This window comes from Schistocerca cancellata, chromosome 3, assembly GCF_023864275.1.
Source record: "Schistocerca cancellata isolate TAMUIC-IGC-003103 chromosome 3, iqSchCanc2.1, whole genome shotgun sequence".
Taxonomy (NCBI): Eukaryota; Metazoa; Arthropoda; class Insecta; order Orthoptera; family Acrididae; genus Schistocerca; species Schistocerca cancellata.
In genome coordinates, this window is record NC_064628.1 from 385,549,055 (window position 1) to 385,576,187 (window position 27,133).

The 27,133-nt window shown below is 44.5% G+C and overlaps 1 pseudogene; it reads right to left on the reverse strand.

Annotated features, from left to right (window-relative positions):
* Window positions 1–23,358: 23,358 nt before the first annotated feature.
* Window positions 23,359–23,475, reverse strand: LOC126177738 (5S ribosomal RNA; annotated as a pseudogene).
* Between the last annotated feature and the right edge of the window lie 3,658 nt (window positions 23,476–27,133).

Genomic DNA, 27,133 nt, shown 5'->3' on the forward strand with positions numbered 1-27,133 from the left:
ATTAAAACTACGTGACGGACCCAGACTCGAAGTCGGGACCTTTGCCTTCCGCAGGTAAGTGCTCTACCGACTGAGCTACCCAAGCACGAATTACTACCCGTTCTCACAGCTTCAGTTCTATTAGTACCTCATCTCCTACCTTGCAAGCTTCACAGAAGCTCTTCTGCGAAGGGAAAGGTCCGGAGTTCGAGTCTCGGTCCGGCACACAGTTTTAATCTACGAGGAAGTTTCAAGTGACATGTTGTCGGACTAAACTATCACGTGATGAAACGGGCGGCTCTTCCTTAGATCCTCTGCATCTCTCTTCTTAATCCATCAGCGAACTCCTGATTCTTTAAAGAATCAGACTCCTGTCTATAAATCAGCTTCAAACGGCTGATTACTTTATAAATGACTTAATGTATTAAATACAGGACATTAAGTATATAAGCGAGCAGAACATTAGAAAAGGTTTGAAATTATTTTTTAAGTTTGTTGGAATTCACGAAGTGCTCTGATTATCAAAGATTGGATGAATACCGTTTGGGTAATTTGCTCTCCGTTCGAGCGAAAACTAGGTTTTCACGCAACTCAAAATTTATGACGTCATATATCCTAAACTACCTGTTGTACACTAATATAACTTTGCAGATGCATTCAGTAATATATTCGAATTCCGTCTGTAAACTGTGTTGCGAATAGAGGTAGCAGTAAAGAAATAGTAAATTAAAATGTCACGCCTGATGTTAAAGATTTAGTGCATGAAAAGCAACAACGAAGTAAGCTATAAACTTTATTTCTTTCATCATTTTGTCCGGGGCGCCAGCAAGAACAGGTGCACAAAGGTTTGAAATTCTGTTTTACGTGTTTGGGAAGTTGCTAAGTGCTCTAATTCTAAAACACTAGAGGGATTTAGATTAGAACATGAGACACTTAAAGTAGTAAAGGAGTTTTGCTATTTGGGGAGCAAAATAACTGATGCCTGTTGAAGTAGAGAGGATATAAAATGTAGACTGGCAATGGTAAGGACAGCGTTTTTGAAGAAGAGAAATTTGTTAACCTCGAGTATAGATTTAAGTGTCAGGAAGTCGTTTCTGAAAGTATTTGTATGGAGTGTAGCCATGTATGGAAGTGAAACATGGACGATAAATAGTTTGGACAAGAAGAGAATAGAAGCTTTGGAAATGTGGTGCTACAGAAGGATGCTGAAGATTAGATGGGTAGATTACATAACTAATGAGGAGGTTTTGGATTGAATTGGGGAGAAGAGGTGTTTGTGGCACAACTTGACAAGAAGAAGTGACCGGTTGGTAGGACATGTTCTGAGGCATCAAGGGATCACAAATTTAGCATTTGAGGGCAGCGCGGAGGGTGAAAATCGTAGAGGGAGACCAAGAGATGAAAACACTAAGCAGATTCGGAAGGATGTAGGATGCAGAACTACTGGGTGATGAAGAAGCTTGCACAGGATAGAGTAGCATGGAGAGCTGCATCAAACCAGTCTCCGGACTGAAGACCACCACAACAACAACAACAAATGAATATACACTGACGAGCCAAGTATTATGACCACCTACTTAATAGCCTGTTTGTCAGCCTTTGGAACGAAATTCATCACTGATTCCGCGTATCAGGGTTGGGGTTGTTTGGGGGAGGAGGCCAGACAGCGAGGTCATCGGTCTCATCGGATTAGGGAAGGATGTCGGCCATGCCCTCTCAAAGGAACCATCCCGGCATTTGCCTGGAGCGATTTAGAGAAATCACGGAAAACCTAAATCAGGATGGCCGGTCGCGGGATTGAACCGTCGTTCTCACGAATGCGAGTCCAGTGTGCTAACCACTGCGCCACTTCGCTCGGTGCACTTATCAGAGGTAGTCCGCAGCCCGTGGTCGTGCGGTAGCGTTCTCGCTTCCCACGCCCGGGTTCCCGGGTTCGATTCCCGGCGGGGTCAGGGATTTTCTCTGCCTCGTGATGACTGGGTGTTGTGTGATGTCCTTAGGTTAGTTAGGTTTAAGTAGTTCTAAGTTCTAGGGGACTGATGACCATAGATGTTAAGTCCCATAGTGCTCAGAGCCAACTTATCAGAGATCTGACAGTTTATTAGTAGGTTTGTGGAGGTATGTGGCGTTAGATGTCTACCCAAAGATCATGTAAATCGCGTAAATAACGAGCCGACTGTAAGCGTACGTCGTGATGGCGCCCGATAAGCGACACAGATGGGTTCGATAGTATACACAACAGTCGAATTTCGTTACCGACACGTCAACGTGACTTCACTATAAAGCTCCGCAAACCACTGTAACACGGTTCTGGCTCCGACTCACGGAAAGGTATTTTGCTGGGAGATGACGTCGCAGTCGGGGAAGACATCAAGCATGAAGTGATGCAAGTGTTTTTGATAACTAACACAGGTCCCATGCAGCAGAATGTGTCCCTTAGCATAATACTGCTCCCACCAGCCTGAGTCCGTGGCGCGCTGCGCGTTTCGAGCCGCCATTCACCTCGATGACGGCTTTTGTGGAGACGACCATCGACCTAGCGCAGCAAAAATGTGATTCACCCGAAGAGTCGACACGTTTCCATTGGTCGACGGCCGAATCGCGATGGTCCCGTGCCCACTGCAGTCGTAATTGACGATGTCGTTGGGTCAACATGTGAATACGTACGCGAGGACTGCTGCGGACCTCCATGTTTAACAATATACAATGAACATGGTGCTCCGAAACACTTGTGCGTGCACCAGCATTGTGCTCTTTCGGCAGAGATGCCACAGATCGTCATCTATCCTACTTTACAGATCAGCCAAGCTTCCGAGCCCCACGTTCTGTGAAGAATCGTAAACGTCCAACCATTTAGCGCCAAGTGGTAGTTTTACTGTCCTTGTACCTCTTTGAGCGCAGCTCGTGGCCTAGCGGTCACTTCTCGGTTCCCGAGCACGGGGTCCCGGATTCGCTTCCCGGCGGGGTCGGGGATTTTCACCTGCCTCGAGATGACTGGATGTTTGTGTTCTCCTCATCATTTCATCATCATTCATGAACGTGGCGAGATTGGACTAAGCAAAGGTGGAGAATTTGTACGGGCGCTGATAACCGCGCATTTGAGCGCCACACACACCAAATATCATCATCATCATCATCATCATCATCATCATCATCATCATTGTACCTCTTACGTAAATGCTAACGACAGTAGCACGTGAGCATTCGACCAGCTTCGCCGTTTTCGGGACACTCGTTCACAGACTCTGCGTGATAATAGTCTGCCCTTTGTGAAAGTCACTTATGTCAGTGGATTTCCCCATTTACAGCCCATATCTTCGCTAGAGTGATTTCCCATCTGCGTCTTATCTACTTACACAGTTTTGTTACCGTGTCGCGTCCCCGTAACGCCACTAAGCGGCATCCAACGTCGTGGTGTGCAGTGGTCATAATGCTTTGCCTGATCGGTGTACTGTGAGTATTTGCGCGCCGTAATCCGTGCTCACTGACACACACAGAGTTTTCAGTTATAATACCTAGCTTACCGTGTTAAACGTGTGGTTTAAGATTATGTATCTTAATGAGTATGTTATCACAGCATTTTACATGTTTAAATTCGATCAATAAATGTATGAAATATCAAAAACCAAATTTTCTTTGCCCGTGAAAGGCAACCTGCAATTAAAACTAAGCCATAAACCATGGACCGGGTTAGTCGGTAAGTAACACATTAGGTTCGTGGATAAGTTCGTAGCGTTTTTGTTTCTCATGTTCGTATTCCGGTTGCAACGGGTTTATTTATCGATTTTCATTTCTTATGTAGTTCACTGTTGTTATTTGAATTTACATATTGTCATTTTGTTGTTTGGCGATAGTGATTGGACATATGGACGCTAGAAAATGGACTGCCATGTGGAGAAACTGGAACATTTCCCGACATATTCTTCTATTTAAGTTAAACTGCGAGGGGGGAGGGGAGGGGGCTGACAGCAGCAGCGGAGGCAGCCAGAAACATTTGCATGCCACTGGACAGAGGACGACAAGGAAATGGTTTTCTCGTTTTAACGAGGTTCGTTTTCAGATTAGTGCTCTTCATGTTCAGGAAGACCTTCGGGGTTTGATGAACATCGTTTAAACTTCGAGAACTGGGCAAATGTCATGAACGGTGATCATTACACCATCGTGCGAAGTTTGCATACAATAAAGATGTCTAGCCGGACGGGGTGGTCGAGCGGTTCTAGGCGCTACAGTCTGGAACCGCGCGACCGCTACGGTCGCAGGTTCGAATCCTGCCTCGGGCATGGATTTGTGTGATGGCCGTAGGTTAGTTAGGTTTAAGTAGTTCTAAGTTCAAGGGGACTGATGACCTCAGAAGTTAAGTCTCATAGTGCTCAGAGCCATTTGAATAAAGATGACTGAAATACTGCATATGTGGGTTTCGTAGGCTCTAAGACAAAATAACAGAAACCAGCTAGTGGCCAACGTGCCGATTATTAATTAATCTCCCCCTATTTAACACATTACAACACGGAAAATAATTACCATACGAGTACCAAACTTGGTAGCATTGTCAGGGACATGGGGAAGATAAATAGGTCTAAGGTCTTCCTGAACATGAAGAGCACTAATCTGAAAACGAACCTCGTTAAAACGAGAAAACCATTTCCTTGTCGTCCTCTGTCCAGTGGCATGCAAATGTTTCTGGCTGCCTCCGCTGCTGCTGTCAGCCCCCTCCCCTCCCCCCTCGCAGTTTAACTTAAATAGAAGAATATGTCGGGAAATGTTCCAGTTTCTCCACATGGCAGTCCATTTTCTAGCGTCCATATGTCCAATCACTATCGCCAAACAACAAAATGACAATATGTAAATTCAAATAACAACAGTGAACTACATAAGAAATGAAAATCGATAAATAAACCCGTTGCAACCGGAATACGAACATGAGAAACAAAAACGCTACGAACTTATCCACGAACGAAGCAGAACCACAGGCACATAGACACAGGCAACAGAGCATGCACAATGTCGGCACTAGTACAGTGTATATCCACCTTTCGCAGCAATGCAGGCTGCTATTCTCCCATGGCGACGATCGTAGAGATGCTGGATGTAGTCCTGTGGAACGGCTTGCCATGCCATTTCCACCTGGCGCCTCAGTTGGACCAGCGTTCGTGCTGGACGTGCAGACCGCGTGAGACGACGCTTCATCCAGTCCCAAACATGCTCAATGGGGGACAGATCCGGAGATCTTGCTGGCCAGGGTAGTTGACTTACACCTTCTAGAGCACGTTGGGTGGCACGGGATACATGCGGACGTGCATTGTCCTGTTGGAACAGCAAGTTCCCTTGCCGGTCTAGGAATGGTAGAACGATGGGTTCGATGACGGTTTGGATGTACCGTGCACTATTCAGTGTCCCCTCGACGATCACCAGTGGTGTACGGCCAGTGTAGGAGATCGCTCCCCACACCATGATGCCGGGTGTTGGCCCTGTGTGCCTCGGTCGTATGCAGTCCTGATTGTGGCGCTCACCTGCACGGCGCCAAACACGCATACGACCATCATTGGCACCAAGGCAGAAGCGACTCTCATCGCTGAAGACGACACGTCTCCATTCGTCCCTCCATTCACGCCTGTCGCGACACCACTGGAGGCGGGCTGCACGATGTTGGGGCGTGAGCGGAAGACGGCCTAACGGTGTGCGGGACCGTAGCCCAGCTTCATGGAGACGGTTGCGAATGGTCCTCGCCGATACCCCAAGAGCAACAGTGTCCCTAATTTGCTGGGAAGTGGCGGTGCGGTCCCCTACGGCACTGCGTAGGATCCTACGGTCTTGGCGTGCATCCGTGCGTCGCTGCGGTCCGGTCCCAGGTCGACGGGCACGTGCACCTTCCGCCGACCACTGGCGACAACATCGATGTACTGTGGAGACCTCACGCCCCACGTGTTGAGCAATTCGGCGGTACGTCCATACGGCCTCCCGCATGCCCACTACACGCCCTCGCTCAAAGTCCGTCAACTGCACATACGGTTCACGTCCACGCTGTCGCGGCATGCTACCAGTGTTAAAGACTGCGATGGAGCTCCGTATGCCACGGCAAACTGGCTGACACTGACGGCGGCGGTGCACAAATGCTGCGCAGCTAGCGCCATTCGACGGCCAACACCGCGGTTCCTGGTGTGTCCGCTGTGCCGTGCGTGTGATCATTGCTTGTACAGCCCTCTCGCAGTGTCCGGAGCAAGTATGGTGGGTCTGACACACCGGTGTCAATGTGTTCTTTTTTCCATTTCCAGGAGTGTAATAGTAATAAAAAAAGAACAGGTGATCGCGCGGGCCAAGCATTTGGAAACGTCCGGCTGATAATTCGATCATTTCCAAATGTGTTTCGGAGAAGCAGGTGAACTCCCCGATCTATGTGCGGTAGAACCACATCTCTAATGAAACCTGTTGACTTCAGGGCATCCGTAGGGAGGGTATGACATGCTGGTGATCCACATCACAGTAATGCTGGCCAGTTACACTACACGTCTTCGGTGCTTGAACGCCAACCTGTTCAAAAAAGAATGGGCCAATGATGAACGTAGCCGTGACGCCACACCATACGGTGACGCGTTCACCATGCAGGGGAACTTCATGCACAGTGATTGGAGATGAAGATCCCCACATTCGGTCATTCTGTGTGTTCACCTCACTCGTCAGAGAAAAATGAGCTTCGTCTGTCCATAGGCTGGTTCAAGGACAACCGTCGTCAACTTCAATCCTTGCGAGAAATTGGAGAGCCAAGTTAACCCGTCGTTGTGTGTCCTATGGCGGAAGCTGTTGTATGATATGGATCTTCTGCGGATACCATTTGATAATGGTTCGAAGCACCTTCCGTACAGTGGACCGCGGGATGTTCTACTGTGGTGTCACAGCACGCGCACAGTCTGGCGATCGGGAATTGCGCGCAGCGTTGTCTGCCATAGCAACAGCGATTTAATCAACCAGGTGTGGTGCAACCGGCCGTCGGCTTCTTTCCGGAGCGACGCCCAGTTCTCTAGTTGATTCGAATGTCTTCATCATGCTCCGCACAGCAGGTGGAGAAAGATGACCCTCCCGTAATTCTTTCAGCAGGCGATATTGTCGAAGTGCAGCTGCAGCATTACTGTTGTTTTGATAATGGAGCTTTACCAATAATGCCGTACCCCTTTTGCCCAAGCTCATGTTCACACATCAACAAGTGCGCTGTGATTAGTCAGGTGTGTTAGTCTATGAATCACGACGACTGATCACGGCACCTGGTGGCCATAGTTGGAACTGGCCGGTGGCGCTGTGACGCATGGAAATCATGCACCCCATGTTCTGGATATTAATGCTGCCAAGTTCGGTACTCGTACGGTCATTGGTTCCCGTGTTATAATGTGTTAATTAGGAAAAGTTTAATTATAACCACCAGGTTCATCTCTGCTTTCTCTTCATCAACATGCCTTTGAACGACACCAACCATCCCTTTATTGCATCTTTACTGGTGATGAGAGATGTGTTTATGCTAACAGAACGTTCACATGGTTCAAATGGCTCTGAGCACTATGGAACTTAATTTCTGAGGTCATCAGTCCCTTAGAACTTAGAACTACCTAAACCTAACTAACCTAAGGACATCACACACATCCATGCCCGAGGCAGCATTCGAACCTGCGACCGTAGCTGTCGTGCGGTTCCAGACTGTAGCGTCTAGAACCACTCGGCCACACCGGCCGGCCCTAACAGAACGAAAAGAATGGTGAGCCCAAATAAAGCAGCAACAAAAGACAAAAGATAATGTTATGCACCTGGTGGAACTGCGACGGTATGATGTATTACGAATTGCTTCCCCGAGATGTAAGCATCACTGCTGATATTTACTGTCAACAGCTGAGACGTCTTGCAGACGCAATCCAAGAACTACGACCAGGAAGACTGCGTGAAGTGGTGCTACTCCACGATCAGGCCCGCCCACATCCTACTAGACTGACAAGAAACACTATACAGGAGTTGCGTTGGGAAGTCATTTTGCACCAATCTTATTCACCTGATCTTGCGCCCTCACATTTTCACCTTTTCCAATCTCTACTGAACACCCTTCAAGGAACTTCCTTTCCGCATGAAAATGAGCTCCGAACATGACTCGACGAGTTATTCGCGTCAGAACCATGTGATTTCTACACTCGTGGAATCTGAAAATTATCTCGGCGCTGGCGGGCTGTCGTGTATAGTGAAATTATTGATTAGTAAAGTCTCTGTGATGTGTATCTGTTGAGTTTGTTAAACTTACGGAAAAACCCTTCGAACTTATCAGCAACCCAGTAGATCCTGATAACGAGCAGTGTTCAAGAATCTTTGGAACCTGTACTTTGTAAGCCATGTTTCTCCCGAGTAAAGCACATTTAAGATTTCTTGCGATGAATCTCACAGTGGCATCTGCTTTACCTACAGTTTGTTTTAAGCGGCTAGCTCTGGGAGTTATTTGTAGGTCAGGGCTTAACAACATACGTGTTCGTGGAGCACGCTGTGAGCAGCAAGGCGCAACACGGAGCAGCGCGAGCACGCTACCCCCACTACCGGACTAGAGCGGAGAGTGGGGAAAGTCACGTGGGGCACACAACAGCTGCCGCCAGTCAATGTAAATCCGCGGCCACCTGCAGGGATATCACTCACGAATTATTATTGCGACAAATGAAACAAATAAAGGAGAATGTACACATGCCACATAATTTTATTAGCTTAGTGTATGCCTCTACATTCGCATTAATTTGTGAACTGTTACACATAAAAGGTGTCACTGAAGTGTGGGATTCTCGGTTATCTTGTACTTTTTGCCCTTTACAATTGCGTCTGTGTTCGGAGTAATTGTTCTTGTGCATTTTAGGCGCTGCGTGCAGTTTAAATTTCGATCAGACAATGCGTTTCTCAGGCGCGTCTTGCTACATTTCATTGCAGAGAACAGTTGTTCACAAACATACGTGGAACCGAACATTGATATTATTGTAGCCGCCAGTTTGTGCAAACGAGGAAATCTATCCTGAGGGAAGTGTCTGTAGAATTCCAAAATGTTTTTCTTGTTCTGAAATTTGTCTCTGTATTCTCTGTCACACTGCAGGTCAATAATTTCTTGCTGCAGCTCAGGACGAATCTCTTAAATATTCGCTGAATATGGAGAGAACAGATCAAAATCGCTGTCTAGTGCTGTCAGATCTTGAAAGCGCTGATCAACTAAACTATGTGAATAACGTTCACAGTCTTTGTGAACATCTTGCATGGATGATAATTTAGGAAAATGAGCTAGGTCTCCTGTTTCCAGCTGACTCACCCAAAGTGTCAATTTCATTTTAAAAGCTCGTATTCGATCTATGAAATGAGTAATTAGCAGATCTTTACCTTGTAGTAAAATGTTCAAAGCATTCAGATGGCTAGTTAAATCTGCTAAGAACACGAGATCACATTCAAACGTGTGCGCGCATTTCCCCTCCCTCCCCTCCCTCCCTACTCCGCGACCTTGCACCTGCTCGCGAGCACGTGCCTGAGCAGACGCGAGTACTCGCGCTCAAAACCGGCCAGTTGTTAAGCCCTGTTGTAGGTGTTCTACAGTTGTCACTGTTTCTAGTGAATTTTCACCAATAGCATAAACGAACGGTAACAGATCTCTGAGCTTATTTATACGCTTTACGCTACAGTTATTCGGTTGAGGGTCAGTTTCCGGTCTCTGTCCCAGTTCTCGTTCCTCTAAAGATCACCCTGCATAGCACTACAGTGTTCTGGCATTGCAGCTTCGTGTGCGAACAGTCTCACAGGGCTTTCGAAGCTGTCCACTAGCTCATCTACATTTATTGCAAACCATGATATCGCTTTAACACTGCACCTCAGAGAGTTTGGCTTGGGTGAGAGGTAAATTATACATTAACTACTTCGCGTTGCTCTCTGAATGCAGTTGTGTGGTACATCACTATTATTCGTTCAATAGTTTGGTGAGATGTTCGGACCCGGGGAAAACCGACAGTTTTTTCATTGTCTTGCAGCCCGTTAGACTCTTTTTATTGCATTAACACAATCACCCGGAACGCCGAGAAGCTATCAGGCTGCGTATCTTCAACTGCTCGGCCCGAGGTGAATGACTCCAGAGGAAGAAAGCAAGCTAATTGGCGAAGGACTATGAGTATGTGATGAAGCATGTAGGCATCTCAGATCAGCCATAGTAACATGAGAAAGCTAATAACTTCCTCGCTCTGTGTGAAATCCCTTTAAACCGTGTTGTCTACCCTTTCTTACATCTCAAGGGGGAGCATTTTCCGTTCATTTTTATGCCACTGGTCAGAAATAACGTCTCATTCCACCAACTGTGGTAGCTGTTACTGCTAGTTCAACCACTTGCTTCTTCCCATTTTATCGTCGGTCGTCTTCCGTCCCAAAAGTTCTCTGGATTTCACTTGTGCACCTATAAGACCACTATTGGCGATTTTCAACATTTACCAGAGATCGTACAGCTTCTTGCGCGGTGAACGTGTCCTGTATCCTGTATCACTTCAGAGAACATAGCTCTCCGAGTCTAAGGAGCAGACGTAGAAGTGGGCTGTGCTTAACTGTCCCACAGTATCTCATGTCCTGATACGTGTATGTACTAGAAGCATCTGTAAAGGGCACGAGGAATGCAGGAGATGTTTGTCATCGTCCTTGGCACCAGAAGTCTCTAGAAAGTTGTTGTATGACGATTTTATGGGCATCCTATGTAGAATATGTAGCTGCCTTGCTAAATACACACCTCTCACAAAACAGCGGAAACTACAGTTTTAATACACTACTGGCCATTAAGATTACTACTCCAAGAAGAAACGCAGATGATATACGGGTATTCATTGGACAAATATATTATACTAGAACTGACATGTGATTACATTTCCACGCAATTTGGGTGCACAGACCCTGAGAAATCCGTACCCAGAACAACCACCTCTGGCCGTAATAATGGCCTTCATACACCTGTGTATTGAGTCAAGCAGAGCTTGGATGGCGTGTATAGGTACAGCTGCCCATACATCTTAAACACAATAACACAGTTCATCAAGAGTAGTGACTGGCGTATTGTGACGAGCCAGTTGTTCGGCCACCATTGACCAGACGTTTTCAGTAGGTGAGAGATCTAGAGAATGCGTTGGCCAGGGCAGCAGTCGAAAATTTTCAGTATCCAGGAAGGCCCGTACAGAACCTGCAACATGCGGTTGTGCATTATCCTGCTGAAATGTAGGGTTTCACAGGGATCGAATGAAGGATAGAGCCACGGGTCGTAACACATCTGAAATGTAACGTCCACTGTTCAAAGTGCCGTCAATGTGAACAATAGTTGACCGAGACGTGTAACCAATGGCACCCCATACCATCACGCCAGCTTGGTTGGTTGGTTGGTTGTGGGGATTAAAGGGACCAGACTGCTCACGTCGGGTGATACGCCAGTAAGGCTATGACGAATACACGCTTCCAATGTGCGTTCACCGCGATGTCGCCAAACACGGATGCGACCATCATGATGCTGTAAACAGAACCTGGATTCATTCCAAAAAATGACGTTTTGCCATTCGTGCACCCATGTTCGTTGTTGAGTACATCATCACAGGCGCTCCTGTCTGTGATGCAGCGTCAAGGGTAACCGCAGCCATGGTCTCCTAGCTGATAGGCCATGCTGCTGCAAACGTCGTCGAACTGTTCGTGCAGATGGTTGTTGTCTTGCAAACGTCCCCATCTGTTGACTCAGGGATCGAGACGTGGTTGCACGATCCGTTACAGCTATGCGGATATGATGCCTGTCATCTCGCCTGCTAGTGATACGAGGCCATTGGGATCCAGCACGGCGTTCCGTATTACCCTCCTGAACCCATCGATCCCATATTCTGCTAACAGTCATTTGATCTCGACCAACGCGAGCTGTAATGTCGCGATACGGTAAATCGCAATCGCGATAGGCTACAATCCGATCTATATCAAAGTCGGAAACGTGATGGTGCGCATTTCTCCTCCTTACACGAGACATCACGACAACGTTTCACCAGGCAACGCCGGTCAACTGCTGTTTGTGTATGAGAAATCAGTTGGAAACTTTCCTCATGTGAGCACGTTGTAGTTCTCGCCACCGGCGCCAACATTGTGTGAATGCTCTGAAAAGCTAATTATTTGCATATCACAGCATCTTCTTCTTGTCGGTTAAATTCCGTGTCTGTAGCACGTCATCTTAGAGGTGTAGCAATTTTAATGGCCAGTATTCTAGTAATGAAAATCTGTAAGAAGTAACAAGACTATTTGATGAAAATTATTCTTGTCCCTCCTTCACAACTACCTCCAAAAACAAATGACGTTATACACTTATAACTGGATACAATATAGCGATGCATAATTTATTAAAACAAATATGACTGCACAGACAGCAAAATACCAAATACCTGATAGGCAAATGTTAACCGAAGCACACAAGGTAAAACGATGAAGCTTTCACAGTCATTGCAGGGAAATATTATTGTATGACGTCTCTAAAATTTTAAGTAACCGGAAAAACTCCTGGTGAAGACGTAGTGTAAGACAGTTAATGATGAGATGGACAAGAAAATAAACTACAATAACCGTAATGTGTTACCTAATGTGTGTTTATAAGGTAAAAATCAAGGAACGCTAACACTATTAAACTGCTGCTTAAATACAGAACTTAATGATAGGGATGTCATTACTTGTGATGAAGAAAATAATAATCATCCAGAAGTCAGAAGAGTCCTAGGGCATGACCTAATCTCCGTCATGTTCTACACTAAATGCATAGGTATTGTTGTTCCTTTATTATCCATAGTGTAATACTGATGTCTTTAATATGAGAAACCATAAATTCGGAAGAAGCTACATTAATCTAAAAATGTAATAGTAATCAAAAAATGCATACAGCAGAATTGATACGGAAAAGTCCTGCCTGCTCTGTGTGATTCAGATGTGTCTGATACTGAATTCTAAACGCATTTTAAGCTGGATAACTGTTATGAAGTCCTCATACAACCATTCTCCAAGCAATATTAAGGATATTCATTCCAGTTGTCAATCGTGCAATGATTGTCACTACATGTTTCGGGACAACATTATCCAACTTTCAAATGCTGAAAACAAGGAAACCAGATACAAACTATCCTCCTTATACTGGCAGACATACAAGGATTACAGACGTCCGGAGCTATAACCTGCCTTAAAATTTTTTTATGGCATTAGGCCTCCTGAAAACTTAAAACCAAGCTGCATACGTTCATTGTCAATTCAAACCATAAAACTTGGAACGGCACAATCCGGTACATCCATCGTTCCCGAGGTACAGCTGCAAACTGAAAGACACTGCCATCATCTACCAACGATGACCTTTACTTGCAGCCTAATGCTCATAACCAAAGATTCTACTGTCTGTCATAAAATATTTCAGAAAAGTATGTCTGGTCCTAGCCCATTCTAACATAGAACTATCTCTAAAGGCATTCGCTAAATCTAAACCCTTCTATCGGATTATAGAGGACGGAAGTATCTAAAGGGCATCTCTGGGCAAAATTTAATGATATCTTCCTTAAGAATGAGATTATATACACTGAAGCGCCAAAGAAACTGGTATAGGCATGCGTATTAAAATACAGATATATGTAAACAGGCAGAATATGACGCTGCGGTCGGCAACGCCTGTATAAGAGAACAAGTGTTTGGTGGAGTTGTTAGATCGGTTACTGCTGCTACAATGACAAGTTATCAAGATTTACGTAATTTCGAACACGGTGTTATAGTTGACGCAAGAGCGATGGGACGCAGCATCTTCGATGTAGCGATGAAGTGGGGATTTTACCGTACGACCATTTCACGAGTGTGAAGTAAATATCAGGAATCCGCTAAAACATCAGATCTCCGACATCGCTGCAGGCGGAAAAAGATCCTGCAAAAACGGGAACATCGACGAATGAAGGCAAACGTGAGAGAAGTGCAACCATTTGGTAAATTGCAGCAATTTCGCTGCTGGGCCATCGAAAAGTGTCAGCGTACGGACAATTCAACGAAACATCATCGATTTGGGCTTTCGGAGCTGAAAGCCCACTCATGTACCCTTGATGACTGCACGACACAAAGCTTCACGCATCGCCTGGGCCTGTCAACACCGACATTGGACTGTTGATGACTGCGAACATGGTGCCTGGTCGGACGCGTCTGGTTTTAAATTGTATCGAGTGTATGGACGTGTTCGGGTATGGAGACAACTTCACGAACCCATGGACCTAGCGTATCAGTGGAGGACTGTTCAATCTGGCTGAGTCTCTGTAATGGTGTGGAGCATGTGCAGTAGGAGAGATGTGGGCCCCTGATACGTGGAGTTACGACTCTTACAGTTGACATGTACGTAAGCATCCTGTCTGATCACCTGCGTCCATTCATGTCCATTGTGCATTCCGACGGACTTGGGCAATTCTAGCAGGATTTGCGACACTCCACACGTCCAGAATTGCTACTGCCTGGCTCCAGGAGCACTCTTCTGGGTTTAAACGCTTCCGCTGGCCACCAAACTCCCCAGATATGAACATTATTGAGCAAATCTGGGATGCCTGCAACGTGCTGTTCAGAAAAGATCTCCATCCCGTTGTACTTTTACGTATTTATCGACAGCCCTTCAGGATTCATGGTGTAAGTTCCCTCCAGCACTACTTCAGACATTAGTCCAGTCCATGCCACGTCGTGTTGCGGCACTTCTGCGTGCTCGCGGGGGACCTGCACGATATTAGGTAGGTGTACCAGTATTTTTGGCTCTTCAGTGTACATCAGCTAGTGACATAGGATTAACGCATGCTATTTCCGTGTAGATCGTAGCGTAGACGTAGTTTAATGTTAGAATGGGCTAGAACCAGACAGGCATTTCTTAAAGAGTCATGACAGGCAGTAATATCGTTAGTTCAAAATGGTTCAAATGGCTCTGAGCACTATGGGACTCAACTGCTGAGGTCATTAGTCCCCTAGAACTTAGAACTAGTTAAACCTAACTAACCTAAGGACATCACAAACATCCATGCCCGAGGCAGGATTCGAACCTGCGACCGTAGCGGTCTTGCGGTTCCAGGCTGCAGCGCCTTTAACCGCACGGCCACTTCGGCCGGCAATATCGTTAGTGCTGAGCATTAGTTTGTAAGTAAACATCTTCGTTGGTAGCTGGTGGCAGATGTTTTCAGTTTGCGACTGTACCTCAACTGTACCTCGACAACGGTGGATACAGCGGCTTATGATGTTTTATTTTTTGTGGTTTGAGTTAACAGTGCTCGAGTGCAGCTTGTTTTCAAGTTGTGACGGGGCCTAATGGCATAATTTTTTTTTGAGGCAAGTTATTGCTCAGGACATCTATTATCCTTATGTCTTTCAGTATAAGGAGGACTGTTTCTATCTGGTTTCCTCGTTTTTAGCTCTTTAAAATGGGATAATGCTGTTCCAAAACATGTTTGGCAATAAATACAGCCGGCCGCTGTGGTCGAGCTGTTCTAGGCGCTTCAGTCCGCAACCGCGCGACCGCTACGGTCGCAGGTTCGAATCCTGCCTCGGGCATGGATGTGTGTGATGTCCTTAGGTTAGTTAGGTTTAAGTAGTTCTAAGTCTAGGGGACTGATGACCTCAGATGTTAAGTCCCATAGTGCTTAGAGCCATTTGAACCATTTGAACCAATAAGTACACGATTGACGACTGGGCTGAATGACCTCAATATTGTATTTTAAGCTATCTATAATGTTCTATCCACAATGCAATTAACTTTTCTGTGGTTGCCACTTTAATTTCAGAAAACACCATTTATACACTGAAAGGCCAAAGAAACTGGTACCCCTGCATAACTCCATGTAGGGCCCAAGGAGCACCAGAAGAGCTGCAACAGGACGAGGCACGGACTCTATTAATGTCTGAAGTAGTGCTGGACTGAACTGACACAATGTATCGTGCAGGGCTGTCCGTACGTCCGCAAGAGTACGAGGGGATGGACATCTCTTCTGAACAGCACGTTGAAAGGCATCCCAGATGTGCTCAATAATGGGGGACTTCGGTGGACATCGGAAGTGTTTAGAATCAGAAGAGTGTTCCTGGAGCCACTCTCTAGCAATTCTGTCGTGTCGGGTGTCGCATTGTCCTCACACGCTCCATACCATCACAGAGCCTCCACCAGCGTAAACAATCCTCTGCTGACATGCATGGTCCATGGATTCATTAGGCTGTCTCCATACTCGTACACGTCCATCTACTCGATACAATATGAAACGAGCCTCGTCCGACCTAGGAACATGTCGGTGTTGACGGGCCCAATGTCGGTGTTGACGGGCCCAAGCGAGGCATAAAGCTTTGTGTCGTGCCGTCATCAATGGTACACGAATTGGCCTTCGGCTCCGAAAGCCCATATCGATAATGTTTAGCTGAATGGTTGCATGCTGACACTTGTTGATGGCCTATCATTTAAATCTGCAACAATTTTCCGAAGGGATGGTTGCACTTCTGTCAAGCTGAACGATTCTCTTCAGTCGTCGTTGGTCCCGTGCTGGCAGAATCTTTTTCCGGCCTCATCGATGTCGGAGATGTGATGTTTAACGGATTCCTGATATTCACGGTTCTCTTGTGAAATGGTCATACGGGAAACTCCTCACTTCATCGCTGCCTCGGAGATGCTGTGTCCCATCTCTCGTGGGCAGACTATAACACCACCTTCAAACTCACTTAAATCTTGATAACCTTCAACTATAGCAGCGGTAACCGATCTAACAAGTGCGTCAGACTCGTGTCGTCTTATGTAGGAGTTGCTGACAGCAGTGTCGTATTCCACCTGTTTACATATCTTTGATTTGAATATGCATACCTATACCAGTTTCTTTGGCGCTTCAGTGTATGAAACCGTACTCGAGTGGTAGCCACTTTGATTTCAGAAAACATCTATTACCTGAATCCGTGCTCCACACACATGATAATTAGAAATGATGAATCACAAAATATCCTGTGTCAATCGGATGGGAGTGTTCGGATTTATTGAATGCCTTTAGAACGTTACCTGCCATCACGTATGGTGCAATCAGTGAAGCACAGAGGAGATGGTGTTAGGGTATAAGGTTGTTTTTCGTGGTTAGGTTGTGGTCCCGTTATTACGCTTAAGGAAAAGCTAAATGCGGAAAGATATGAAGATATTTTACAGTGTAGTATACTATGTATAGTAGAGGCAGTTTGGAGACGATGATTATTTGTATAAGCAGGACAATGGACCCTATTGTAAACAAGCATGATGAGGCTATAGTTTGTGGATAATAGCACTTCTGAAGTAGACTGGCTCACCCAGAGTCTCCCGACCTGAGCGTAATGGAACATATTTGCTATAAATTAGATTGTCGACATAGCTATAGACCTCAGTGTCCAACAACACTACCATTTCGGTATTTGAGGAAGAATGGGCTGTCACTCCTCCACAGGTATTGACACCTCACTGAAAGTTTTCCAGCAGAGTTCAAGCCGCCATAAAGGCGAAGGATGGACATACACTCGATATTAATGTCCACTAACAGGTGTCCGGACATTTCCGATCAGTGTGTCGCAGTAGTGTCAGTTTCCCTCGTCACTAAACATAGTACATGACTAGCAGTAGCGGCCTTTGCTGCTTGATGATAGACGCTCCCACCATGCAAAAATCTGAAGTTATAGTCAATCTACACCAGGCAAAATTCTGGAACTACAGCTAATCTACACCATGCAAAAATAGGGAACAATAGCTAATCTACGCTATGTCAAAATCTGCCACTATAGCTAACCTATTCTATGCAAAAATTTGGAACTATAGCTAATCTACAGGTTACTGTTTATATTTGACAAATCCTTTTAATTGACAGAGTGCTACGACAATCAATTTACGTTAGGTTACTGGTTATCATACGGAGTGAGGTGATGAATAAAGAAGACATCGGTCTTAGAGTCGGTAAAAAGATTGATACAGTTTTATGTTTTCTGTGGTTGCTTTATGTATGATCTCAAGTCGTGGTAGTTGTTAATTTTTTTTGCGAGAAGACGCCGCAGTTTATTGTCTTTAAACTCATCGTAAAACAGCTTTCCTAGGAAAACTGAGTATTTCGTAGTATCTAACTTTGATTGATTAATCAATGAATGAAGACGATTATCTTCGAGGAAATACTGTCGAAGTTAATTTCATACTCTTACAGGCACGTTTCATTCACGTGAAAAGTGATATTTGTGAGTTATTATTATTGCTGCCAGTCAGAGGTACTATGCCTAAATTAGCTTTCGTTCGATCTGATGAAAAATTGACGATCGCGTCTCAGGGTTGCGTATTGTAGCGAAAGAAAGTAAAAGTTCTCACAGTGTAAGCTTTTCAATTAACATCTGTACGCTGAAACTATCAATCTCGTTTCCCTAAATTCACTTTAAAAATTAATTATCAGTTCTTTTTAATAATAACACTTTTTCCTCTCACAAAGATAACTACTTTCAGATAAAGTGGAAGGTACTTCAGAAATTAAAGTTTTGAATACTTTCACATTATATATTTTCAAAATAAGCGCTCAGAAGAGCTAACATAATACAGACTACGTGAAACAAGATGAGTTGAGACCAAATGATGAAATGAGAGAGGTATACTGTTGTCTCGACTATTGACAGACTTACACAAAACTAAAGTTGACGTAACTATAACTTCTTACGCCTAGAAGTTCTTAGTACACTACTTGTGTTTTTGAAATGGTTATTTCGTAAATAATTGACAATTATGCAAAAATATTAACGATATTAATTAAGATCATGGATTATGGCCGTATAAGAGTTGCTTCACCGAGAAACATCCGACACATGGCCGGACGCCACTCAATTTCGAGGTCACTGAACTGAAGACTTACGAGGTGAGATCGTTCCTAGGGTCAAACTTTGAGCCAAAGCAAACTGTTTCCAGCAGATGTCTTTCTAAGATTCGACAAGTGATAGAATGTGCGTTTGGAATAATGGAGATTGCTGCAAAAATGTACTGAAAACGATAAGCCCGATAATGTTGACATTATACTCGTATGTATATGCTTATTGCACAACTTCGTATCTAGAATGGAGGGAGAAGAACTAGCACCTGCATTCGGCTAACATAATCGACAGAAAGATATGCTTTTGTCGGTGGAAACTTTGGTGTTAGTGAAGTGCATTCCATCGGAGACAAATTCATGACGTTATTTTGCTCATGGGAAGACTTCGAATGAAAGCGGTTTGAGTACTTCAGAGGGTGCTAGTTAAATAGGGTGAACGTTCGGTTGAAGGTGTTCTTCTCAGTATTGATCTTAAATGTAGTTTTTAAAATTTTCTGAAATGTTTTATTGAATGCAGTGTTTTCAATCGGCCTTTGATGTACCAAAAGCGCAGAAAATTTAATAGAAAAAAAAGTGCTTTTTCCATGGTCTGTACTGTCTCTGTGATCACGCCCCTCTAAGACGATATGACAAACGTAGGTGAGACTGGATTGTGAAGTGTCTGTAGCTTCTTCCAGTTCTGTTTTTAAATACAGTTAGTAGAACTTTTAAACAGTCCTACTGAACGTACACTGTACGTCACGTATCACATATGCAATAAATGTGATCGCACAGTATTATGTGTTTTGCTACATTATCATTAGTGTTTACACTTGTCTTCCACATTCATATCCTCTGGAGTTCTCAATCGTAGTTTCTGATATAAGTCGCGGTGGTCATATCTCTTGTCTTGCATATTCCACAGTGACCTGTTCTCATTCATAAGCTTTTCTACGTCCGTCGTCGGCAATTAAGTGAGAAACGCACACAAACACAACCAGTAACAGGCGCTCGCTTGCAGCAAATACGTCCGACTATGTTCGATAAATTTCATTTTACCCATTTAACTGGGTTAGTCCGTCACCAAACAGTATACGGCCTCAAGTGGCCGACTTCGTCGTGTGCAGTGGATGTGTGCCAATGCCGCAGTATACACTTAAGCGCTAAAGAAACTGGTATAGATACGTGTATTCAAATACAGAGATATGTAAACAGCCAGAATACGGCACTGCGGTCAGGAACGCCTGTGTTAGACAACAATGTCTGGCGCAGTTATTAGATTGGTTACTGCTGCTATAATGGCAGGGTGTCGAGATTTAAGAGAGTTAGAACGTGTGTTACAGTCGGCGCACAAGCTATATGACACAGCATCTCCGAGGCAGCGATGAAGTGGGGATTTTCCCGTACGACCATTTGACGAGTGTACCGTGAATATCAGGGACCAAGTAAAACATCGCTGCGGCAAGAAAAAGATCTTGCAAGAACAGGACCAACGACGACTGAAGAAAATCGTTAAACGCGACAGAAGTGAAACCCTTCCGAAAATTGCTGTAAATTTCGATGCTGGGCCACCAAAAAGTGTCAGCGTGCGAACCATTCAACGAAACATCATCGATGTTCGGAGCCGAAGAGCCACTTGAGTATCCTTGATGATTGCACGACGCAAAGCTTTACGAATCGCCTGGGCATGTCAACATCGACATTGGACTCTTGGTGGCTGGACACATGTTGCCTGGACAGACAAGTCTCCTATCAAATTGTATCGAGCGGATACATACATACATATCAGCAGGGGAATGTTCAAGCCGGTGGAGGCTCTGTAATAGTGTGGGGCGTGTACAGTTGGAGTAATATGGTACCGCTGATGCGTCTAGATTCGGCACTGACTGGTAAAACGTACGTAAGCGTCCTGTGTGATCACCTGCTTCCCTTTATCTGCATTGTACTTTCTGATGGTCTTGGGTAATTCCAGCAGGACAACGCGACACCCCACACGTCCAGAATTGCTACAGAGTGGCTCCAGGAACAGTCTTTTGAGTTTAAACACTTCCGCTGGCCACCAAACTCCCCAGCGATGAACATTGTTGAGCATATCTGCGATGCCGTGCAACGTACTGTTCAGAAGAGATGTCCGCCCCGTCGTACTCTTATGGATTTATGAAGAGTCCTGCAGGATTCATGGTGTCAGTTCCCTCCAGCACTACTTCAGACATTAGTCGAGTACATGCCAGGTCGTGTTGCGGCACTCCTCCGTGCTCGCGCGACCCTACGCGATATTAGGCAGTTTCTTTGGCTCTTCAGTGTATCTTGGGATTAGTCAGTCGCGTGTGGTCGTATAGTGCCGCATAACCACTCGGACGAATGCGGTTCCAATGGGAGCTCAGTCCTAAGGTATAGTTTAGTATGCGTCTTCTTCCTTTAGACCAAGTGTTCCGATGTGTTGTCCGGATTGCTACTGAAGGGCAAAGTTTCGTTCTATCTTCATGGTGATCTCCATGCTGTCGCGTATGCCACTCACATCGGGTAGGAGCTCCTGTGGGTTCCCTATGCCGCGTGGCCACAACTCAAGCGTGTCATCTAAGTATCTTTAGAACGCCTTTGATATTAGGAGGTATTAATTCAGCGCTACATTCTGGAAGTGCTCCTTGTATGGATTGGCAGTACCCGAATCTAAGACGTAATGCGTGATGGTTGCCAACCCCATCCATTTTTCTCACAGAATTTCCCACCACGTTTCGAATAGGTGGTGGCTAGTATACGCCGGAGTTCCACTGTGTTCTCATCGAAGTACCCCTTGAGTAAAGCTAAGGAATCTTCAAGTGGCACCCAGGCGAAGGGTGGCGTGAGCTCAAAGCTGACTATTAGGTCCTTCTCGTCCAAATCGTGGAGTATCTTCACAAATCCTGTCGATTTCTAACATGGTATGGATAGTAACCCACGAGAGGTTTTAGCAGCTGTGCTAGATGTGTGGCCATCAGATATGTCGGATATCTTGTGGTGTTCATAACAGTCTGCAGTGGACCATCCTCCTTATGGGTTTTCGGGAGGCCCCATAGTCGTAGTGTTACCGGTGCCCTGCGGTGAGGCTTCTGATGGCGTTTCTGTTGTCATGAATTGTTGAGTAGATCGATGGTCATACGCGAAAAATTTTGTCGCATCTTTCCACATTTGTCTGCAAGCCGGATCTTACGGGAAAGTTTCGATCTTCTGCCAGGAATCTTCTGACTCCTGCAGTACTGCCGCACTGCTTGGACCTGCTGCTATGTACACTATATCTTTGTCATCACGAAGGTAGCGTCCTTCGTTTTGCTGTCGAAATGTTGTTCTTCGGGGTTCTTTCCTTCTCGAGGAACCTGCATGTCTTTGTTCTGATTTATTCAGCAGCCTCCGAAGGGAGCCCACGTGTGACCTTTACGATGCTGCTGCTGATGTCACGTTTAGGTAGTGTTGTTCGAATAAGTACTGCAGTCAATTTAGAGATTTCTTCGTGGCGTGCACAGCAGACACAATGTTCTATTTCAGAGCACACAAAACCACAGGAATATGCTCTGAGTTATCGGTTAGTCAACATAAATGTGTAGTCCATTAAAATAAAAGTGCATCTCATTGAAGTTAAATTAAAATTTCTGAAGAATGTGATGGTATAAATTACAGAGCAATATTATAGAAATAATGAACTGCAGCATAAAATGCTACCGTCATACGAATGTGCAAATTGTTGCTGTAGAGTTGTTTTAAAGGTTGAGAGTTCGTGTATGTCTATCAGAGCTGGCACATATTTTAAAGCTAGAGATGATCTGATCACAATCAGTGTGAATAAACATTTTGAATTTCCAGCTGTTGAACTAACAAAAGCTAGAAACTTCTAAGATGTCAAATAGAGTGTGTGTTACGCTCACCCAGTGGCAATGTGGACACTTTCTTTAGCAAATTAACTGAAGTCCTGGACAGAGTCTTAGTACCCAAAACAAACGTGTGAAGATACGAATATTGCCACAGGTGCTGAAGTGGAATTAGTAACAATTAGGGTGTAAAAGTCCAGAATCAGTTTTAGACCATGTAGTTAGACATGCTCACAGATAAAATTGTAAAGTATTTATAACAATTCTTTGCCTTGCTGATAATTACTGGATTCGTAAAGTCAGCAAAACTGTAGATCTTTTAAAGGATCTTCTGATCTTCTTGGAACGTAAAATACTTACTTTTTCTACGCTATTCCCATTTCAAACTTGAGATGAAGTCTACATGAAAAACAATAAGGGTGCTATGTTATCTGGATTCTGTGGTTAGTTTAAATTAATTTTTGACGAAACATTTCCAACAGTTGCCATCTCTACTGTAGTAAGAAAAAGCACTCCGTCTTCAGACCACGAGTAGCCTACCGGCACCATCCGACCGCCGTGTCATCCTCCGAGGAGGATGCAGATAGGAGGGGCGTGGGGTCAGCACACCGCTCTCCCGGTCGTTGTGATGGTATTCTTGACCGAAGCCGCTACTATTCGGTCGAGTATCTCCTCAATTGGCATCACGAGGCTGAGTGCACCCCGAAAAAAGGCAACAGCGCATGGTGGCTGGATGGTCACCCATCCAAGTGCCGGCCACGCCCAACAGCGCTTAACTTCGGTGATCTCACGGGAACCGGTGTATCCACTGCGACAAGGCCGTTGCCTTCTACAGTAGCAAGTAAGGAAAATAAATGGATATCTGCAGGTATTAGTAGGACCTCCCAGGCACTTAAATTTCTGAGTTCTTTGCAGAAGCAGTACACTAATCCACAGTCCACAGATTACTGTCACAGTCATAAAAAGCATAGGGACGGTATTGCTCGCCGCAAAATAGTAGTGTGTCATGCCATAAAACAACAACACGAGTAAGCTATTCACAGAGATAACAACATACAAATCAAAGATGGGGTAGAATAATAGGGAATCCTCAGGAATTAAGAAATTTTGTAAACAATTATTTAGCTGTTTGTGAAGAAGTTGCAGAAAAATGTTCCTAAAACACACTTAACACCCACAATGAATAACACAACAAACATAATGGTTACTTACTTCTTTCTGCTACCAGTCACTTTTATTTGTTTTTATGGTTAGTTTAATGTATTGTAACGCTTTTAGAGCACGTTTTGCTCATCTTCAGGCTTGTATGTATACGGAAAACTGTTACATGAAAATAAAATCTTTTGTTTATTTTTCGCTGCTGGTGTAGCTGGTGGCGTATTTGGAGGGAGGTGGGGGCAGTGGTTGACCAGAAGACACCACTGGACGTCAACGTCTGGTCAACCACTGACCCTCCAACAACACTAGTAGCGAACAATAAACGAAAAATACACCATTAATTTAGTTTTACAAATTTTACCTTTCAGTATGAATTTTCTATACGTCTAAAAGCCTGAAGACGAGCAGAACGTGATCGAAACACGTTTGCAGTATGTTTAATTAAACATAAAGCCAAATGAAACTACCAGGCAGCAGAAAACAGAAATAAGTAATTTGATCGACACAGTCACGGTCCCATTACGGCGACAAGTAATAAGCACAATGCTGTTTGTTTTCCACAACAGAGATTGAAGTCAGGAAAATAACAAAAGGATAAGAAGACAGCAGGTATCGATTAAGTTGCAGTTTCTATTCTGAAGGGATGGATAAACAGCAAACAAGCCTGATTAACAAACATAGTAAATACGTCCTTCAGTTAGGTGTTTTTCTGGAGTTCCTAGAGCATACAGGAGTTGTGTCCCTAAAAGAAAGCTAATGCAGAAAGAATTCAAAACTACAGGTTAGTTTCACTACTGTCTTCAATCCCAAAAATAATGGTATCTATCAGGAAAGGCAGATTAATGAGTTACATGAATAAATACAACCATTTTAAGTGCGCACAGTTTGAGTTCCGAAATGGGAGAAGTATTATACAGTATCGGCTTTTGCAGAGTTTAACAAAAGTGGTATTTGAAGCTCTTGAGAAGGATGGCTGTGATACAGGCATATGCTTAGACTTGTCCATGGTTTTGACACTGTTGACCATCAAATCTGCTAAACAAACTAAAAGCGCTACGTGAATGAGCAATAGGAACAGTCGCGACCACGTTGTCCTACGATTGCCTGGGAAACAGGGTACAAACGGTAAAGATAGTTCACACATCTGCTGACTATAGGTTTTTAGCTGAACTACTGTCAGATGACAAACATATAAACAAAGGTGTTGCCCAGCATAGTCTATTGGATCAAATTCCGTTCTTAATATACATGAATGATTTTCCCGATAGTATAAGACAAGAAGAAAAGACAGCAACATCACAATCACTGATAAAACATTCGAGCAAATGATACTCTCAGGAATGCTTACGATTGAGCAGCACGTAAGAAATTAACACTGAACATTAAGAAAACGCATGAACTTCAGCATTGTTTTTCTTTTCTTTTTTTAAGCACGTTTCATTCCTTCTCCTGAGGGGAGAAGGCGGGCTGTTTTAAGGTTTATCTCAGTGCCCTTCATCAGCCAGAGGTTTACATCTTTATTTTATTTATTGTACATAACTTATATTTTTGAATACATGCTATACATAATATTGTTTTATTGCTTCATTAACATTAACATATAAATAAGTAATTGATAACATTATAAATTAAAATAATTGAAACATAAGTAATAATAGATAAGTGATGCATGATTGAGTAATGGTTTACGTTGTTTTTTTTTGTTTTTTTTTTTCCTGCTATCTTGTGAAGGAGTGTTATGTGTTGTGGTGTTCGTACTTTTGTGTTTTCACTCACTTCTGCGTTATAGGTTCTCCTTTCCTGTTACTACAGTACTCGGAGTTGGGTATTACAATATTTTCCTTAGTCTATGATTGTTTTTGTTCTCTTTTGTCATGTTTCGTGTGTGTTGATGTTGTGTTTTTCTGTGTGATACTTGTCTGTTTTGTGCAGTGTGGAGCCGTTGCAGTGTTTTGGATATGGGTTTTGGTGCGTTATACTTTATGTCATGGGCTTTTGTTATGGTCTTTCGTCTAGGTGAGTTGGGGTTGTTTCAGGATGAGTCAGTTGTGTCATTGTTGGTGCTAGGTCGGGGAATATTTTGGAGGTGTTTTGAGCTACTGTACGCCCTGGATAGATGTATTTAAATTTTGGTCGTCGTGTCGTTGGTGGTTCGTTTGTCAGTATGCCTTCCATGTCTGGTCTTTTGTGGAGGATATGGGATCCATATCTTGCTCTGAGTTTGGCGAGCCTTTGGAGTGGTGTCATGTTTGTGACCTGGTATACTTCGTTGCTTGGGGTGCGAGGTGGTAGTTTTGCGATGCTGCGCAATAGTCGTCGCTCTGTTGCGTATAGTTTTTTTGCTATAGTCTTCGGTATACCACCTAGTGGCGCTGAGGCGTATTCGTAAATAGGTCTGATGTATGTTTTGTACGTGTGTATGGCTGTCCTGGTGGAACATCCATACAATCGGCCTTCGACTTGTCTGATGAGGTTTTGTCTTCGTCATGTTTTGTTTAGTAGGTGCTGAAGATGAGTCATATAGTTTAGGTGTTTGTCAAGGAATACCCCGAGATATCTTGCGGAGTCTGTGAGTTGTAGGGGTTGGTTCCAGAGTCTGAGGGTGATGTCGGTGCGTTTTTGTGTTTTTGTTGTCGTTTTCGAGTCAGGTTTCGGTGCTGGAATAGCACTGTTTGTGTTTTTGTGGGGTTTGGTCTTATCCTCCATTTTGTCATCCAGTCTTCGAGTTTGGTCAAGTATCTTGTGGCTTCTCGTTGTATGGTGTCTGTCCGGAGGCCTGTGCACCAGCAGGTGGTGTCGTCCGCATATAGCGCCAACTTTTCGTTTGCGTCTCTTGGGGTCGGTACGTCATGCGTGTACAGCGCTTACAGTAGCGGAAATAGTATAGCTCCTTGTGGGACGCCTGCCTCTGGGGTGAATGGTTCTGATGCCTCGTCGTTTACATGGACTCTGGAGATCCTTCCGGTGATCTGGATGCGTATGAGGCGCACTAGTTTGGGTGGGATGCCTAGTTTAATTAGCTTGTAAAGCAGTCCGTTTTGCCATAATCGGTCGAAGGCGCGTTCTATGTCTAAAAATATGGCTAGTGTGCAATGGGATCTGTTGAACCCTTTGGTGACGTCCCTGGTAAGTTTGAGGAGAGAGTCGGAGGTGGAGTGGTGCTTTCGAAATCCGGATTGTAGGAGAGGGAGTAGTTGCTTTCTGTCTGCGTATTTTTGTAGTCTGTCGTTGAGGATGCGTTCATATGTCTTCCCTATGACGTCTAGTAGTGATATTGGTCTGTAGGAGAGGGGGTTAGTTGTTGGTTTGTCGGTTTTATGTATCATT